The sequence below is a fragment of the Homalodisca vitripennis genome, chromosome 2, assembly GCF_021130785.1.
Source record: "Homalodisca vitripennis isolate AUS2020 chromosome 2, UT_GWSS_2.1, whole genome shotgun sequence".
Lineage (NCBI taxonomy): Eukaryota > Metazoa > Arthropoda > Insecta > Hemiptera > Cicadellidae > Homalodisca > Homalodisca vitripennis.
In genome coordinates this window covers 96,886,692-96,906,109 of record NC_060208.1, presented here as the reverse complement: position 1 = coordinate 96,906,109, position 19,418 = coordinate 96,886,692, and the positions used below count along the sequence as shown (strand labels likewise).

Here is a 19,418-nt window from a genome sequence, read left to right as displayed (position 1 = left end):
AAATGTTGGAGTTTAAAAATACTTGAAAATAAAACATTTAACCTATATGTGCATGACGCATAGGCCAAATGTAATTTTCAACAGAACAGCTACACATGGAATCTAACTTTCATCCTTGTAACTTAAAACGCTTTCATTTCTATTTAAATGTTTTTGTCAAATTCTAAATATTGTTTTCCCACCGAAGTAAGACCTTCTTATACATGTATTTATATAAATGGCTTTACTGAAGGCACTCATTAGATGTAAAACAAAACAGCATTCCAAACTTAAATGAATAAATTATGCTTAATTTATTTAAGAAGTATGGTGACTCCCAGGACCACTGACTGTCTCAGTACGTGTATGGATCGGGAACTAACGCCTTGGACATTATGAAGTTGCCAGTTGGTGCTATGCCAGCTGGGGTCCTATGTAAGGTCGAAGGCAAGATTTACTATAGTTGACTCACTTCGCTAGGGGTGGTCTGCATACAGTATAGTGTACTGAATATATAACCCTGCAACACCGTTAATGTACTGTAGCCTATACCGCAGGGTGTGTACTGGACCACAGCTATTGTACCGCTGACACTGACTTTTTGCACGAAATATCATAACTTTATTGATACTCCATTGAGTGCAGATAACGCATTGACAAATTATTCCATCTCACCATTATACTCAACATACTAGTTTGAGTGTTTTGGTGCTGAATTTCACAAAATGTTCCTTGTGCGTGAAAGTGATTAAATTACTTTAAAACAGTAAATTTAACGGAGCAATCGATACTATAGTTCAATATAACATTTTGTAAGGCTGAATAGCAGAGTTTACTTTTTTCGATTGGTTTACACTTATAGTCTTGAAAGTATACAGTAAGCTTGATTATAACACTTCTTATTTCAACCTTGTCTGCAACCGCTGTTAAGCGAAAGGTATAACAAAGAAGTTCAAGAAAATCAAAAGTTATAGTAAAAATATATATACTTATTTTCAGACTGGCCTTGTCTGATAATTTCTATATTTTATCACACAGCTGATTCCAACAATGTGTGCAGTGAATATCAGACAGGTTTACCAACTATCCGAATAGTAGGATAAACATTCTCTTTACACAACCATACATAACGAGTTTTTTATTTATATTATGAATACACGAGGGAAGTATAACATATATGGTATTTATGAAAATAGTAAATCTAATTTATTTTTATTAGGAAAGAAATTTGTCATTGCAATTTAAAAAATTACTCAAACCCTACAGTTCCTTTTTGCTTCTCTTGAAAAATTGTTCATTATAATATTTTAAAACTAGAAGAATTTTCATGCACATCTAATGTAAAAAATGTTTCAATAGAGCTACTAATAATAAAGTGACAGTTTGAAACATCTGACTAAAAACAGTTTTTTAGCAGAGCAGCGTGTGACCGACGCATCAATCAATAATGAATTTGTTGGTATTTTTTGCACAGAACTTTGCCCATCTTTGCTGTTTCTCTTATAGTTTCCAAGATCCCTCTAATATGCATACAATTTGGAACACTCGGTATACACATAATAATATGTATATGGGTTCGAGTCCCGGCGGAGCAAGTATTTTTTGCGATTCAACGTTTATTGAAAATTAAATCAGGCCACTTATATATATATATATATATATATATATATATATATATATATTATTATTATTATTATTATTATTATTATTGGATCGAGACAAGGCAACATCATCAATGGCACAAAAAGACCGGAATAAATTACAATAGCCATAAAATACACACTGTTCGGTCTATTTTATTGATTGTGGCAACAAGACAAACTCAATATTGGCATCCAAAATACAAGTCCATCGATCCAGAACCGTTTATACACGTGCAAAGCCTACGGCATTACGTGCGAGGCCGCGGGTAACTGCTAGTATTTTATATATGAATACATTGTGTTATCAATTGTTTTACAGATCAAATTTACAATTCTAAAATTTATCATACCATGAAGCTTAACTAAAAATCTGAACTGTATAAACGGATAAATCTCCGTACAAGATTTCTTGCCAAAACCGCATCTTAACCGTGCCTTTGATATACCCCCGTGTAGGGGAGAGAATACATGAGCTCAGGATTGTGGGAAGTGTTAAGGCCAAACATATTTAGATTATTTCCTAGCTTTTGTCTTTATTGGGGGTAAGTTAATGTAATATTTCCGATACAATTTGCAACACTGGGAAAACGTTGAGTGTTGAATTCCGATGTGGAACAGGACCAAATGCAGATTTGTAGTTTGTGTTTTTTCACGTTATATATAAAACACTGGAAGCTTTATTATAATGGCGTTTTATTATAATGGTATTGCTTATATTGTTGTTAAGATATATAATATATGGATTAGCAGTGTTTCAGGCTTCAGCAAAACATTTTAATAGTCACGAACATTGAGTTTGGTTACGTAAGTACTAATTAAGTATGTTAGACAAATTAAAAATGTTTCCTAATGTTTTTTTATATATAATTTTCAGCAAGACATCCACTAACAGATCGACACTTGACAGAATCAAAAATCTTCTCGTAAAATTTAGTTTACGTGATGAATATCCATGATACACTACGATAACACTTAAACTATACAAGTAAGTAAAACATCTATAAAATACACACATGTCTGTAATTTAGCCTTCCTTACATCAGATTTTGTGAATTTAATTTTCATTGTGTTAAAATTAATCGAGTTCATATTTACCGTTGCAAACCGATGCGACAAACTAAACAGGTCTATTGTACACTATTATTTGTAAAGCGAAATTTAAAATCCAGACTTTCTACTTAACCACCCTAAAAATTCAGCCACGTGATAATCTGCCGTGAATAGATGAATAGAAACAGTGTTACCTCAGTTCTGACCCAATTAAGAAGGTTCCGTGGTCACACGACGACAATCTGCATTCAGTTGGTACACCTGCTCCTTGCGGTACGCTAACTGACCTAGTTCAATTACCGACCTAGATCAAACACAATTGCGCGAAATAATCAAACCGTTAAGTTTTTATATAGAATGAAAAATTTTCAGGGTCTGAAGAGACTTTATTATAGCTAAAATAAATATTAACAAATCCACGAAAGATTAAAAATAAAAGCCTAACTGAATAAACAGAGCGAGATCGTTGACCGCGAAGTGTACTAAGTGTCGATATATCCGACACACCACTTGTTACAGCCATGTTATATTCATGTTCCCTGTGATTCATGACATGTTTTATCTCTAATATTACCCAGGCTAGTGTACTCTCTGCCATAAACAGGTTTATTTGACGCCGGCCGCGCCGCTATACCGTAAACACCATTAGTCGAGCCATTTACTGTTACTGCCTTGTTGTCCATCCAGTCCTATTTACTCTTGTCAGTGTACTCGTCCTCAAAAACATGTGGGGTGATTGTATTGACGCAAACTTTTTGGAACATTACAAATTCCGTGTAACATAATCAAATATAGTGTGGGAAGGACTACATATCCATTGTAAATGTTTTTGTGAGTTGATGGTAATCCTAATTAATATTTTTTGTGTAAAAACTATAAAACCAGACTGTATAAAAACCTATGATGGTATGAAACTAAACTAATAACTACTTAAGCAATTTTAAATTGGAATAAAATAACCCCATTCCTTAATCACGAGAAAAACCAAAGCTTTGGAGGATGTTAGCTTGCATTTTTTGACCAAAATTAGTCTACACTGTTATGGTAATGCATTATACTCGAATAATATGTATCTATTACATCGTTAGGAGATCCGCGTAAAGAGGGCAGTCTCGTGAACAATGCAAATTCCACCAAGACGTAAATTCTTATAAGACTAAGCGGGAAAACAAGATTACATTAGCCCCTACCCATCTGGCTGGGGGGTGAGTATAGGGGCTAGGGGAGGAGTGCGCGCGTGGGGCTTCATTTGTTCAACCAATCCGCAGATAAGCAAACGGTACATCATCGCGAAATTCCCCACTCACTAATATACACACAGACACAAACTGAACAACTGTTTGTTCCACTGTAATCCGATTGGAGTTGAACCAATCCGGTCCTGGTGTTGACAGAAGTTTTGTAATCAACAGGCGAAATTCCCCACTCACTAATATACACACAGACACAAACTGAACAACTGTTTGTTCCACTGTAATCCGATTGGAGTTGAACCAATCCGGTCCTGGTGTTGACAGAAGTTTTGTAATCAACAGGCGAAATTCCCCACTCACTAATATACACACAGACACGAACTGAACAACTGTTTGTTCCACTGTAATCCGATTGGAGTTGAACCAATCCGGTCCTGGTGTTGATAGAAGTTTTGTAATCAACAGGTTCGCGGCGGCCGTGCCTGTGGTTGTATTGGTTTTGTTTGGATCAGTCGTGTTTATTTGCAAGAGTAATTAATTAATTTGTAGTAGTTTTGTAAATGAAACTAATAAAAACACTTGTCTGCGACACTGAAACAATACATTCTATATCGTTAGTCCAAACACTACTGTACGGTGGAAGATATTTATAAACAGTATGTTTAACCATAATTTATGTTGTTTTCTTCCGTCATAATAATGATATTTTATACTCTTGGATGCAGGAACCATTCTCTTTGCGAAGTCTTGTTTCGGGAAGTTGACTTCGGAGAATATACTAACTAATATTGTGGCAGGAATGCCCGAAATCAGACTTATTTTAGTAGTGGGCTGCAGAATGTATTTAAATTTGAAAGCTTACAAATGTTTTATTTATATGAGTTTGCATAAGAAAATGTGGTACCTAAATAAATAAGCTATCTTACGTGTTGGCTGAGGTATTACAAAGTTGTCTTTACGTGTAACATACATAACTTAATAAAGCTAATTACCTAAATATTTTTGTAAATTGTGACAATATTTTTATTTCAAGCCATTTATTCTAAACTTAAGGAAAAGAACGATACTATATTTATTTATGAATGCCAAAATGGAAGAACAGTTTTAGCATAGTTTCTAACTCATCAAACTTTTCAAATTATATATTTACTTTGATTTGTAATTAATCATCTGGAAGTTTTAATATATTTAGTAAATTAATGCGGGCACAGTGTTATGTTTTGTAAAAGCCATCATTTGAGCTACGGCCCTTTAAAATACCGAACCTTGTGTGCTTCTCTGATGTGTGATAGCACCTGGTAAAATTCCACAGTTGTATTTCGTGCAAGGAAACCAGGAGACATTTCCTTTAGGATGATTCCGTCGATTCCTACGCTACCATCAGTTAATAACAGGAAGATTTACAAGTGTCAATTGACAAGTTGTTAGCGTACCAAGTTTTACACGTTAAATAGTCCATACATTTTTAAAACGTACACCGTTTAACACATTGTACTGTGTAGCCTAAACATTTTCTTAATTTAAGGTGTTTATCGGTGGTGAATAAAGGAGGTGATGAAGATAGGTATGCAACATTTATGGACGTGTTTCTGAGAGTAACAGGTGTACATTACAAATACATACTTGGTAATTAATCCAACTTGGTTATAGAATTACAACAATGTCATCGCCACAAGGGTAGTTTCATCTCAGAGAACGGTAGTTTATATTTATAGCAGCATTTACTCGTGGCTTCGCACGCAATTATAATAATTGAAGAATGCAGTTCTCTTGGGAAAAGTATTTATGGTGGAATATGATGAAGCCTTATGATATTTTTCAAACATAAATAGTCATATATCTCGTACTTATATTTCAGTGTTCGTAATTAAGTGATTCAACAGTTAAATGCAAATTTTACTGGTTCTTATTTTAAGTATTACAAAAATATAAAGGCCTTGGAAACCTACAGTAGTCAAAAAGCGTCAACTTCAGACCGTTTAAAATTCTCCTCGATTCTATAGTATTTCCAGTACCATAGTTCAGTTGAATGTGATGAGGTTGTCTTGTTTTCCAAAGGAAGAATAAATATGTGCATTCGTAGAACTGAGAAGCATTACGTCTACGGGTTTTTTTATCAACGAACCATCTAAAAGTCTTTTACATACTCTGTTTACATTTGCATGAGGTCTAATGTATTTATGCTGCCTTAGTTTGTCAGATTATGCATTGTTGCCCATATAAGAAATATATTTATATACAAATATTGGTTTTTAATATCTACTTCGGTCAAAAAGTGTCTATTATCTTGAAATCTTATATATCTATATGTCTATATCCTTGAAATCGATTTCCGGTTTAACACATCTCCAGTGCTATGAGTTGAGTTTGCCTTGTTGTCCCGATAAAGAAAATAGACTATAGCTAACCGAGAGTCTGATAGAGTGTAAAAGTATATTTCCACAGTTGACACTCACTTCCGGTTTAATTTAAGATTCCACAGTCGAGTATGGGTTATTGACCCGACTAAAAAAATAATATATAAAGGTCAAGGAAACCAGCTTAGATAAAAAAGCAATTCATGATATTTCTGGTACCATAATAAATTCGTCACTGATGCAATCTCTAGTAGAATTAGATAATTACCTTGCATTTTCCTGTTGATTAGCACTCTATATTTAATATTTTCTAAACGTATAAATACTAAAATGTTTTTGCCAATTTGGCAAACTTCAGCCTATCCTATTTTTTTCTACATGAAAAAACAATTTATACGAAAGTGCATACCTAACCATGGAATTTTGTTGAATGTCATTGAAGCCTGTCACTTAGTAGGTAGACAAAATGTTTTGTCTGAGTAAAGATTTGTTTTCTGAATGATATATGCATGTCTATCTAACCGCAGGTCACTTAGATAATGAAATGAGCTATTGGCTTGAAATTGTGGAAGCAACCTTAGCGAAGTGTTTCGCGACGCATGATCTGACGTACTTCTACCTTGTATCGCGTATAAGAAGACTTATACAATCAATATAATAATATATAATAATAATGTACAATAATATAGTTAATTATATCCAAGGTATGATGAGGTGATTAATAGAACTACCAAGTTCGATCGTTCGATTCACCTCTCAGCACATGAACAAAATTTAGAAAGTTAGTGGTAGAAATTAGATTGTATATATTATGTCTTCTTTAATTACGTTATATACGAAGTGTTAAGTACCTGATATTAATCCTTTCACTAATCTATTTATTATAAATTTCATAGGTGTGTTAATAATAAAAACCAGTGTCAAAGCTACTGTAACTATTGCTAAAATATCACTTAAAAAGAAATTAATTATTCTTGTGATTACAAAACTTTACAATCCTTCAGTTAACTTTCATAAACATTATATCCTTATCTTTAGCAGGTTTTCTTTGGGACTGATTAGATACCCCCAAATATAACTGTTAAAATCTACTGTCAATTGTGGAATTACCACAAAGCGTCCTTATATGTATTTATTGAGTTCTATAAAAGTATATTAAAGAGAACGTAATTAAAAAGTGATAACTAATAAACCCAGTTAAATACTGATTAAACCACGTTAATCTGTTTGGATGATGTTTTTGTCTATTATGCCAGTCTTCAAATTTAAAAATAAAAGGTAGTTAAGCTCCTATTTCCGAGCTCAATGCCGAATTATAATGTATGAACATGTGTGAATTAATTCACTTGTACATTATTCAACCAACGGAAGATTCTTTAAAACGTTGGCAGCGATTGAGGAATTGAGCTTCGTTCTCTTTTCCTGCCTTTATAAGTTTCGTGCGAGCTTAGTAACGATAGAGTTACAAGACTTCAAATATCCATCGTTATGTATCACAAACAACCGTTAATAGTGAACTTTAAACAAAGAGTTAGTACGATGTTAATAGCCTAGTGGTTAGTAATGATGAGAAATCTGAGCTCTGTTTATTATTCGGGGGCATGTCGATTGTAGCAATCAAATGCGCTTAAGAGCTTACTTCACGCTGCAGCGCGGCGGTGCCAACTCTGTGGTTTTGGTCCTTGGCAGGTTGTAAGGTTAGTATAAATTATCATTCCAGATCATTATAGCAGTTTCTAGTTCCAAATGAGTCGAGAAATGAATGACGTGAATATCTTAACTGTTGTCGGTGGAGAACAAATACTTACGGAGTGCCTGAGGATCACGTAATTGGTCATTATTCGAAGAACGGTTTTGAACTCAGGATGAGTCCTGGTAGCCTAATTACACCCTCCCTTATTTTCCCTGGTCATGATTTTTGTCAGTTAGGGGCCAAATACGGCACCTAGAGGGCTCAGTGCTATGTCGGTTCCTATGTATTGCAGATTGCTGTTCATGTAAAACAGAACGCTTGGTGGTCACGGTCACGTGGTCATGATTATTGTCAGTTAGGGGCCAAATACGACACCTAGAGGGCTCAGTGCTATGTCGGTTCCTATGTATTGCAGATTGCTGTTCATGTAAAACAGAACGCTTGGTGGTCACGGTCACGTGGTCATGATGTTATCTGCGAATAGGTGCCAGAGCTTTATTCTATACTGGTTGAACTGTGCCAGAACAGCCGTAAGCTATAATAAACCGGGTTCATCCCTGCTGAAGAACGACGTAACCGAGATTATCTGCAAAAGAGGCGACGACTTATGTGTTATTAACAGTCAGATAGTAACACACCTGACTTGGCTGATTTCCAATTTACAAAAATGTTCAAGTTCTCGTATAATAAATTGGATCCCTCTCGTATATTTACCCCGTTAATTTTGTACGACCATTACATTTTGTGCGTCAAACCCACTTCTATATTAGAAGCAATTTAACTTTATCTCAGTGGTTGAACTATTTGTAACATTGCAGATATGAGTCATACACACTTTTGCACTAGATTCGGTCTAACTTTACCTCCGGAGATTGCACAAATTGTGAACACAGGGAGGATGTGTAATGTCAGACTATGTACACTAGATTCGGTCTAACTTTACCTATGGAGATTGCACAAATTGTGAACACAGTGAGGATGTGTAATGGCAGACTATGTACACTAGATTCGGTCTAACTTTACCTATGGAGATTGCACAAATTGTGAACACAGTGAGGATGTGTAATGTCACATTATAAACACTAGATTCGATCTAACTTTACCTATGGAGATTGCACAATTTGTGAACACAGTGAGGATGTGTAATGTCAGACTATGTACACTAGATTCGGTCTAACTTTACCTATGGAGATTGCACAAATTGTGAACACAGTGAGGATGTGTAATGTCAGATTATGTACACTAGATTCGGTCTAACTTTACCTCTGGAGATTGCACAAATTGTGAACACAGTGAGGATGTGTAATGTCAGATTATGTACACTAGATTCGGTCTAACTTTACCTATGGAGATTGCACAAATTGTGAACACAGTGAGGATGTGTAATGTCAGACTATGTACACTAGATTCGGTCTAACTTTACCTCTGGAGATTGCACAAATTGTGAACACAGTGAGGATGTGTAATGTCACACTATGTACACTAGATTCGGTCTAACTTTACCTATGGAGATTGCACAAATTGTGAACACAGTGAGGATGTGTAATGTCAGACTATGTACACTAGATTCGGTCTAACTTTACCTATGGAGATTGCACAAATTGTGAACACAGTGAGGATGTGTAATGTCACACTATGTACACTAGATTCGGTCTAACTTTACCTATGGAGATTGCACAAATTGTGAACGCAGTGAGGATGTGTAATGTCAGATTATGTACACTAGATTCGGTCTAACTTTACCTATGGAGATTGCACAAATTGTGAACACAGTGAGGATGTGTAATGTCACACTATGTACACTAGATTCGGTCTAACTTTACCTATGGAGATTGCACAAATTGTGAACACAGTGAGGATGTGTAATGTCACACTATGTACACTAGATTCGGTCTAACTTTACCTATGGAGATTGCACAAATTGTGAACACAGTGAGGATGTGTAATGTCAGATTATGTACACTAGATTCGGTCTAACTTTACCTATGGAGATTGCACAAATTGTGAACACAGTGAGGATGTGTAATGTCACACTATGTACACTAGATTCGGTCTAACTTTACCTATGGAGATTGCACAAATTGTGAACACAGTGAGGATGTGTAATGTCACACTATGTACACTAGATTCGGTCTAACTTTACCTATGGAGATTGCACAAATTGTGAACACAGTGAGGATGTGTAATGTCAGATTATGTACACTAGATTCGGTCTAACTTTACCTATGGAGATTGCACAAATTGTGAACACAGTGAGGATGTGTAATGTCAGATTATGTACACTAGATTCGGTCTAACTTTACCTCTGGAGATTGCACAAATTGTGAACACAGTGAGGATGTGTAATGTCACACTATGTACACTAGATTCGGTCTAACTTTACCTATGGAGATTGCACAAATTGTGAACACAGTGAGGATGTGTAATGTCAGACTATGTACACTAGATTCGGTCTAACTTTACCTATGGAGATTGCACAAATTGTGAACACAGTGAGGATGTGTAATGTCACACTATGTACACTAGATTCGGTCTAACTTTACCTATGGAGATTGCACAAATTGTGAACACAGTGAGGATGTGTAATGTCAGATTATGTACACTAGATTCGGTCTAACTTTACCTATGGAGATTGCACAAATTGTGAACACAGTGAGGATGTGTAATGTCACACTATGTACACTAGATTCGGTCTAACTTTACCTATGGAGATTGCACAAATTGTGAACACAGTGAGGATGTGTAATGTCACACTATGTACACTAGATTCGGTCTAACTTTACCTATGGAGATTGCACAAATTGTGAACACAGTGAGGATGTGTAATGTCAGATTATGTACACTAGATTCGGTCTAACTTTACCTATGGAGATTGCACAAATTGTGAACACAGTGAGGATGTGTAATGTCACACTATGTACACTAGATTCGGTCTAACTTTACCTATGGAGATTGCACAAATTGTGAACACAGTGAGGATGTGTAATGTCACACTATGTACACTAGATTCGGTCTAACTTTACCTATGGAGATTGCACAAATTGTGAACACAGTGAGGATGTGTAATGTCAGATTATGTACACTAGATTCGGTCTAACTTTACCTATGGAGATTGCACAAATTGTGAACACAGTGAGGATGTGTAATGTCAGACTATGTACACTAGATTCGGTCTAACTTTACCTATGGAGATTGCACAAATTGTGAACACAGTGAGGATGTGTAATGTCAGATTATGTACACTAGATTCGGTCTAACGTTACTTATGGAGATGGCACAAATTGTGAACACAGTGAGGATGTGTAATGTCAGACTATGTACACTAGATTCGGTCTAACTTTACCTCTGGAGATTGCACAAATTGTGAACACAGTGAGGATGTGTAATGTCAGACTATGTACACTAGATTCGGTCTAACGTTACTTATGGAGATTGCACAAATTGTGAACACAGTGAGGATGTGTAATGTCAGACTATGTACACTAGATTCGGTCTAACTTTACCTCTGGAGATTGCACAAATTGTGAACACAGTGAGGATGTGTAATGTCAGACTATGTACACTAGATTCGGTCTAACTTTACCTCTGGAGATTGCACAAATTATGAACACAGTGAGGATGTGTAATGTCAGACTATATACACTAGATTCGGTCTAACTTTACCTCTGGAGATTGCACAAATTGTGAACACAGTGAGGATGTGTAATGTCAGACTATGTACACTAGATTCGGTCTAACTTTACCTCTGGAGATTGCACAAATTGTGAACACAGTGAGGATGTGTAATGTCAGACTATATACACTAGATTCGGTCTAACTTTACCTCTGGAGATTGCACAAATTGTGAACACAGTGAGGATATGTAATGTCAGACTATGTACACTAGATTCGGTCTAACTTTACCTCTGGAGATTGCACAAATTGTGAACACATTGAGGATGTGTAATGTCAGACTATGTACACTAGATTCGGTCTAACTTTACCTATGGAGATTGCACAAATTGTGAACACAGTGAGGATGTGTAATGTCACATTATAAACACTAGATTCGGTCTAACTTTACCTATGGAGATTGCACAAATTGTGAACACAGTGAGGATGTGTAATGTGAGACTATGTACACTAGATTCGGTCTAACTTTACCTATGGAGATTGCACAAATTGTGAACACAGTGAGGATGTGTAATGTCAGACTATGTCCACTAGATTCGGTCTAACTTTACCTATGGAGATTGCACAAATTGTGAACACAGCGAGGATGTGTAATGTCAGACTATGTACACTAGATTCGGTCTAACGTTACTTATAGAGATTGCACAAATTGTGAACACAGTGAGGATGTGTAATGTCAGACTATGTACACTAGATTCGGTCTAACTTTACCTATGGAGATTGCACAAATTGTGAACACAGTGAGGTTGTGTAATGTCAGACTATGTACACTAGATTCGGCCTAACTTTACCTATGGAGATTGTACAAATTGTGAACACAGTGAGGATGTGTAATATCAGACTATGTACACTAGATTCGGTCTAACTTTACCTATGGAGATTGCACAAATTGTGAACACATTGAGGATGTGTAATGTCACACTATGTACACTAGATTCGGTCTAACTTTACCTATGGAGATTGCACAAATTGTGAACACAGTGAGGATGTGTAATGTCAGACTATGTACACTAGATTCGGTCTAACTTTACCTATGGAAATTGCACAAATTGTGAACACAGTGAGGATGTGTAATGTCACACTATGTACACTAGATATGGTGTAACGTTACCTATCAACATTGCACTATTTGGCAACATCGAATGGATTTGTCTATAGAACCCAGTCTGCTCTTGAGTCGGTCTAATAATACATCTGGAGATTGCTCTACCAGACTACACGGCACGGTAGTATCACAGTCTCTTCTACACTAGAGGTTTTTTAACATAATTTCTACAAATTTCACTCCTTCCTTACATCGCAGGGTTGTGTTATATCTTTTTATACAATAGACCCGACCTAACTATACCTTTAGGATATCACTACTTCGGAAAACTGTAAAGATTTTTTATGCATCCTTCTACATTACAGCCTATCTAATTTTGTCTCTGCATATTATACTACTTGGTACTACAACATTGATGTTAATCACACTACTTCTCTTTCGCCCTATCCCTATAAATGTTATGTCCTATTTTCTCCTTTTGCTCAATTCTGGGTTTGTTAGTCTTTTGGGTGCATTTCAGATCTGACTCCCAGTCAACACGACGAAGACGAAAATTAAGAACAGTTCTAGTAGAGCCCAAACCATGTTCAACTTCTCACCTGCAGGTACTAGGGTTACAAAATATGGTATAAGTGGTATTACGGTCTCTTTCACCATATACTGTTACAAATGTAACTGTAAATGTACCCATTCATGATATTCTGCTCTTCTTGCACAAGTAGTACCAAAACAAATGTGTCTCGTTTTGTGAAGTAATACATTCAATATTGAGAATATAGTAAAGTTCATAGAGATAGTGGTTCGTACGATATCTGTAATAAACCAGGCTCATTTGCTCATAATAAATATTGCTGTCAGTAGTAAACTGTAATATAAAAGTCACAGCTTTTGGTAAAAAATGTAACATTAAAAATATAATTATACCGCAATTTAATTACCAGAAAGTAGTTACAAGAAACACCGTGAAAGATTAAGTTAGGACTGTTGTTGTTTTACAAAGATGGTTCCATTACTAAAGTTAAGTTTGCTGTTAAAGTTAAGTTCGCATAAGTAAGATTACTAGCTCTGCTATACAGTTCACAGTTCCTAGTATAGTTCACGTAACAATCAGTAAACCACTTTCTGTTCACTATGGGTTCATTTCCAAGTCAGGGTCGATGAAGAAATTGTGGTTATGTTCTGTCTGTTTATCTATGCGGTGTATATGAATAGGATGGTTGTAACAAACGTTACAAATACAATAAAAATGTATGCCTTAACATTTTTAAGGACGTTATTAAGTTGTGTGTGTGTTTGTAGCTCAAGAAGAGGACCCGTGAATGAGGTATAATGCATTACATATGCATAAGTCATGTGTTGATTCTTGGGGAAAAACAAACGTTACAGCCTTGAAAATGAGTTGAACGGTTCTCTAAAGATATCATATTACATGATAAAAGCCAAAAAGAATCCAAATGTGGAGAAAAAGAGGGTAACTGAATGGGCATACCCATAGTGGTTACAAAATATGGAGTTTCTTCAGTCCTGAACTGTTGGGAATAGCTTTAGTTCTTTTCATTAACGTTATAAAATAAAGTCTAAAACAGTGGTTAAAATAAAAAATAAGATCATGCCTCAATTCAAAGATGAATGTATTATACAATACTATTAATCACATGCTCCTTGTTTGGCGGTTACGCATGCGTCTCCCGGCCTAGGAGTTTTGGTCCTTTCAAAAGTGCATAGTAGTTTCTCCCTAGCTACAACAAATGCATGGTTGTTCTCATGCCCATGCATATGCCTCGCTAGGTCAGGTGAAAGACCGTGGTACAGTCATAAACTTCATCATATATTATAACTGTACAAAACATAAAATAATATAACCGTACAAAACAACTTCCTTCGATTCCAACATGTAAGTGATTACTATTCGTAAAACTCGTTAGTATGCTACGTTATTAATTCGTACCACTTTAAAATCTACATCACACGTACAGAGAAACCTTTATGATTTAATTGCTCTATGAAGTGTGCTGCATTGCCACGCCCTCTTCAATAATTCATCCTCACTAACATATTATAATCATGAGTATTATTGTAGTGTTAGAAATTCATTAATGTAACAGGGTATATTGATCTCCCCGTATTTTCGCTAAGGGTGTTAAAACATGTGGCAAACTAAATGTATCATACTGATACTTATTTATGAAGATAACATCATGTTTAAATGTGGAAAAAATTAATATATCTAGGTAATTACTGTAATTATATTAAAGCTGTTAGGCATGTGATTTATAATCAAAGACCTCATTGTTTGTACTTGTTACCAGATATTATTAACCTATTTAAAATATGATTTTTTCTACGTAGAGCCTTGACTGTTTAAAGTATGTTGAATTTGAAAATTAAAAGTAGAAGTAAACCAAGAATTGCAGTTAATAGGGATAATATACTGTAGTCACGGTTACCCGCAGACAAAGAAGGAGTGGTCTGTACTTTAGACGTATTCTAAAATGTACTTGATCTTTTATACCGATGAAGAACCATCAGTGTATTTAATCCTTCACACCTTATAGTTCTGTTAAATATTAATTATGCGGCTAATAACATGTGAGTTATGATGTAGTAATTTGTTGCAGGAAATCTAGATAAATATTGGAAAGTTTATTATTAGAATGTTAGCATAATTAACACAATCTCTTTTTTAGGATGGGCTAAACCCTAATCTGGGCAAGCTATTCTAAAATATACTTGATCTTTTATACCGATGAATAAACCATCAGTGTATTAATCCTTCTCACCTTATAGTTGTGTTACATATTAATTATGCTGTTAATAACATGTGGCTTATGATGTACTACGAATTTTTTGGAGAAAATCTAGATAAATATTGGAAAGTTTATTGTTAGTACATTAATACAGTATATTTTTAGGATGGGCTGAAACCTAATCTGGGTAACAAGAGTAATATTAAAGTAAACTACACTAAATTAACACTATTAACTATCAATCTTATCTTTTACTATCGTACGTGGTTACCACTTTAATCTTATTGATAATTATATTTACATAAACTAATCTCCAATACTTCTGCATGTTTACAGTCGCACCTACTTAACGCTATACAATAAAGAACACATGAAATCAATCTGTTTACCACCAAAATCCACAGGGGAGGTCAACCATAAGGGCGGAATATCACTTAAACAAGTCGCCACTTAGAGATAATGAGAGGGCACACTTAAGTGAACAACTAACACTCGACGCGGTCTATCTGGTCTTACATGTTTGTCAACACTGGAGCTGCAGTGGCGGAGCACAGGGAGTCGGCTCTTGGTACACAGGGAGTCGGCGCAGCTATTGATCTGCCCTCACCGGCTACCCTGAAATCCACTTTTTGATTTCCAGCCTATAACGGTGTATACTGTGTCATTTTGAATTTGGTTTTTAGTATTCGATTAGTATTATGAATTTTTAATACTCTATTATATGATTCAATGTTGTAAGTCAAGTTAAAATTAATTTACCGTAATTATGGTTGATGCAATATGGACGGCTTTGTGTTTTACCATTTTTAACAAATAGTAATAATTTTCTGTAACAAAGACACAATGTGAATCTCAGTCATTTTATCTTCAATCCAGATCATGATTGTTTCATAATTTACATTTATTTATGTTTTTTTTATTGAAAGTAACTCCTATATATTGTAACTAATTATTTTACCTTATAGATAAACAGTTTAATAGTATATTCGCTTAGTGAATGCTCGAGCCCATTAGGCGTATAAATGGAATTTTAAACAATTGTATGATCAATACAAGATCTTTCACGAAGATAAGGACACAAATATTGTATGGCTCGTTATCTCTTTTATTTTACAGATCTGACCCTTAATGGACCCACCAGCATTTAAATATTTCATAAGAAAAGAGAATCTTCACCTGAAAGGCCTATTTTGCAGCGTTACACTCTTTCCAAAGTTTATGTTCGCACACACACATAAACATAAACAGACCCTTCCCTACTAAATTTAAATTTTTCAGAATACAAAAATGCAAGTTTCGAATCAAGATTGATTAGTTGTCAAACATTGTTATAATTTAATTCATAGTATATCAAATTCGCGTCCTTCTGTTTATATTGTCTACAGCCTTCATTAGTTGCAAAAGATTAATAAACCAATATTGATCTTGCAATCCAACGACGCATTGTTAAACAGCTGGAGAGGACAATCTAAGCCAATATAGATTAGCTTTTGGCTTGCTAGTGGCTTTGCCTTTAGACGTCAGTAGAGTAAGCCAAATTTCAAGCACATTAAAAATAGTTTTATGGTGATCTAAAAAACATGATAACCATTGGTTTAAATCAACCAATGGGTTACGTTGAGCAGGAGGTCGTGTAAACCAAGTGCTTGAGTCGATTAAGATATTGGGCAGAAATGTGGGAGATCAAATCAATTTATGGGTTACGGTTAGCAGAAGGTCCTGTTGACCAAGTGGCTGAGTCGATTAAGAGATTGGGCAGAACGGTAGGTGGATTAAATTAACTTATGGGTTATGTTGAGCAGAAGTTCATGTTGAGGAAGAAAATTAGTCGATTAAGAGATTGGGCAGAAATGTAAGAGGTCGGTTCAACTTATGGGTTACGTTGAGCAGAAGCTCATGTTGAACAAGAGGTTGAGTCGATTAAGAGATTAGGCAGAACGGTAGTGGATTAAATTAACTTATGGGTTATGATGAGCAGAAGGTGATGTTGAACAAGAGGTTGACTCCACTGACAGATTGAGCAGAACTATTAGCAGAGAACTGATTATACAATCTTGATATTTTTATCAGGAGGATGTATCTATGAAGGAGTGAGTTAGACCAGATGTTATGAGTATAGTTGAACCAGCGGGTGAAACTGAACTGGCAAGCATGTGACAGAACCGTGTAGGGATCCTCCGCTTGTCTACCTGGGATTGCAATACGACTGTGACTATCAGAATGGCACTACAATGTTTTGAAAGCTAAGCGCTTCGATTCTGTATATTTACTCAACATTGGCTGATTACACTCCCACATAACGTACTACTACGTAGTCTTAAAACTTTACTATTAGCACAAGAAGAATCATGCAATTCAAATGCCACTGATTTCAAACATAAAATTTAAGCCATAAGTCAGGGGATTTTTCAAAATTTACGCTAAATGTGCTTACGTCCTCAGGCAATGTTACATGTACAGCACCTGTTTGATTGGGAGTACAGTACTTTTAACTGAGGTGTGTAATTGTTGTAAAAAAAAGAAGTCAGGAAACTTAGCAGATACTGCACCAATAAACTAAAAAACTGCAATGATTTACTTTTATAGAGATGGATACGTTTTGGACGTTATTATCATAAAATGCCACCCAAACCAGAGAGCACGCCATCAGCTATTATGTGAGATATGTGCCAAAGGCGTTACATAGAAAAACACCAAAGTGTTTCCTATCTACTCATGTTTTATAGCGGCAAGATATAGTTGTTTTCCCATTGTTCCATACATATTTGGCTGATTACACAACGATTATGGATACACCATAAATTAATATACAGTAAACTACAAATTAATGTAACAAACTCCATATTTAGAGTAAACTAAGAGGTAACAAAACGTATAATATCAGAATTGTTATGTAGTGGCCGATGTATTAGAACGTATTGTTTAGTTATATAAACAGCCATTTAAATTTCGGCGTTTCAATTTTACATAAATACTTAATTTGTTAAGATAAAGTTTAATTTAAATAAACAAACAAAACTACATTTCTTTAAAACGATGCCCATTTAAAAACTGTAAAGGTAAATTTTGTTAAAGAATTCTGATCTTGATTCTCAGGTACACACGGCCGGTGTCTTAACTAACATCCAAGTCTCCCGGTTCTTATCGCGCCAAATCATTGCTTACACAATTCTTCTTGAAATATTTCGGCCTTGTTGTCGAGAGCCATCAATGATGTTTATACGTGATGTCAACCGGAAGACTTTGATGTTAGTAATGTGTTGTAAGTATAAATAAATTACAAACAAACATTAACGATAGTTTAAAATATAAACGTTTATTATTTAATTTGTTATAAATCAATGGACAGAAAAGTGAGAATACAAACCAGTATCATTAGTACCGTATAAAAATATTTTAGTAAATGTATATTTAATATAAAATATAACAATTCCAGTTATTCTCCGTTATTAATACAAAAAAAGGCACTCGCCTTTTAACATTTGGATAGCTTTTTGTATTTTAAGGTTTCTGTTGTGTCATATTTTTTTTAATGAAGCAGCAAAATAATATTGCCTGTAAATATAAGGTGGTCTAGTTCTGCGAAATCTAAGCAGATCTTTTATTTACGAGTTTTGTATTAAAAATATAAAAAGAAGAAGAGCGTGTGAAGAGGGATTACTCATATATTTTTTGCCCATTTCAACGAAACAAAACTCATCTTAAATAATTTTACCTACTTATATACAAAGCACCCTGAGTGGAGTACGAGTTTTAAATTATCCCTGACGTAAGTAATAAAATATAATAAATTTGATTCCAGGTTTAATGGATTTCTAATTCTTATTTTCTCGTGCCATTCACTTATTACAGTGACATATAACGATAATGAATAATGTTAAAATCACACGAACAAGAATTAAAAGCCTAGTAACAGAGACTTAAATTACTTGTATGATTACACAGTCTAGTAATTTTTTAATCGATAGAAGAATTTCTCCTGAGAATTACATCGATCGTTAGTCAAGCTAGTGTTTATGAGGGTCGGATTAAAAAATTA

At 35.0% G+C, this 19,418-nt stretch overlaps 2 protein-coding genes across 2 annotated transcripts in view; both read right to left on the bottom strand.

Moving 5' to 3' along the window:
• Positions 1-15,919, bottom strand: part of LOC124354377 — an 84,014-nt gene extending 68,095 nt beyond the window's left edge. Inside the window, exon 1 of the mRNA XM_046804781.1 lies at positions 15,769-15,919. The gene's annotated coding sequence lies outside the window, so the exon portion shown is untranslated. The remainder of the gene's footprint in view (positions 1-15,768) is intronic.
• The window catches only part of LOC124354378, a 221,149-nt gene that overhangs the window by 122,188 nt on the left and 79,543 nt on the right, over positions 1-19,418 (bottom strand). The gene's annotated exons all lie outside the window — the stretch shown is intronic.